This window comes from Haematobia irritans, chromosome 5 (genome assembly GCF_050003625.1).
Source record: "Haematobia irritans isolate KBUSLIRL chromosome 5, ASM5000362v1, whole genome shotgun sequence".
In the NCBI taxonomy this organism is placed as follows: domain Eukaryota; kingdom Metazoa; phylum Arthropoda; class Insecta; order Diptera; family Muscidae; genus Haematobia; species Haematobia irritans.
Genome location: NC_134401.1, coordinates 148,519,427 through 148,521,513, shown reverse-complemented (window position 1 = coordinate 148,521,513; position 2,087 = coordinate 148,519,427).

Sequence of the window (2,087 nt, the reverse complement as noted above, 5' to 3'; positions counted from 1 at the left end):
TATGAAAATAAAATTTTGAGAAAATTTTCTATAAAAATAAAATTTTCACAAATTTTTCTATAGTAGTAAAATTTTGACAATTTTTTTTGTAGAAATAAAATTTTGAGAAAATTTTCTATGAAAATAAAATTTTGAGAAAATTTTCTATAGAAATAAAATTTTCACAAATTTTTCTAAGTAAGAAAATTTTGACAAAATTTTTTGTAGAAATAAAATTTTCATAAAATTTTCTATGAAAATAAAATTTTGAGAACATTTTCTATAGAAATAAAATTTTGACAAAATATTCTATAGAAATAAAATTTTGAGAAAATTTTCTATGAAAATAAAATTTTGGGAAAGTTTTTTATAGAAATAAAATTTTCACAAATTTTCTATAGGAATAAAATTTTGGCAAAAATTTTGGTAGAAATAAAATTGTGAGAAAATTTTCTATGAAAATAAAATTTTTGCCAAAATTTTCTATAGAAATAAAATTTTGAGAAAATTTTTTGTAGAAAAAAAATTTTGAGAAAATTTTCTATGAAAATAAAATTTTGAGAAAATTTTCTATAGAAATTAAATTTTCACAATTTTTTCTGTAGGAATAAAATTTTGACAACATTTTTTGTAAAAATAAAAATTTTGAGAAAGTTTTCTATGAAAATAAAATTTTGAGAAAATTTTCTATAGAAATAACATGTTGACAAAATTTTCTATAGAAATAAAATTTTGACAAAATTTTTTGTAGAAATAAAATCTTGACAAAATTTTCTATGAAAATAAAATTTTGGGAAAATTTTTTATAGAAATAAAATTTTCACAAATTTTCTATAGGAATAAAATTTTGACAAACATTTTTGTAGAAATACAATTTTGAGAAAATTTTCTATGAAAATAGAATTTTTGCCAAAATTATAGAAATAAAATGTTGACAGAAATAAAAATGTTGACAAAATTTTCTATAGAATTAAATGTTGACAAAATTTTGTGTAGAAATAAAATTTTGAGAAAATTTTCTATGAAAATAAAATTTTTGCCAAAATTTTCTATAGAAATAAAATTTTGACAAAATTTTCTATGGAAATAAAATTTTGAGACAATTTTCTATGAAAATAAAATTTTTGCTAACATTTTCTATAGAAATAAAATGTTGACAAATTTTTTGTAGAAATAAAATTTTGAGAAAATTTTCTATAGAAATAAGCTTTTCTCAAATTTTTCTATAGTAATAAAATTTTAACAAATTTTTTTGTAGAAAATTTTTTTGAGAAAATTTTCTATAGAAATAAAATTTTGACAAAATTTTCTATAGAAATAAAATTTTGACAAAATTTTTTGTAGAAATACAATTTTGAGAAAATTTTCTATGAAAATAAAATTTTGTCAAAATTTTCTATAGAAATAAAATTTTGACAAAATTTTCTATAGAAATAAAATTTTGACAAAATTTTCTATGAAAATAAAAATGTGAGAAAATTTTCTATAGAAATAAAATTTTCACAAATTTTTCTATAGTAATAAAATTTTGGCAAATTTTTTTGTAGAGATAAAATTTTGAGAAAATTTTCTATGAAAATAAAATTTTGAGAAAATTTTTTTTAGAAATAAAATTTTGAGAAAATTTTCTATGAAAATAAAATTTTGAGAAAATTTTCTATGAAAATAAAATTTTGAGAAAATTTTCTATGAAAATAAAATTTTGACAAAATTTTCTATGAAAATAAAAATGTGAGAAAATTTTCTATGAAAATAAAAATGTGAGAAAATTTTCTATAGAAATAAAATTTTCTCAAATTTTTCTATAGTAATAAAATTTTGACAAATTTTTTTGTAGAAATAAAATTTTGAGAAAATTTTCTATGAAAATAAAATTTTGAGAAAATTTTCTATAGAAATAAAATTTTGACAAAATTTTCTATAGATATAAAATTTTCTATAGAAATAAAATTTTGACAAAATTTGCTATGAAAATAAAAATGTGAGAAAATTTTCTATTGAAATAAAATTTTCACAAATTTTTCTATAGGCATAAAATTTTGACAAATTTTTTGTAAAAATAAAATTTTGAGAAAATTTTCTATGAAAATAAAATTTTGAGAAAATTT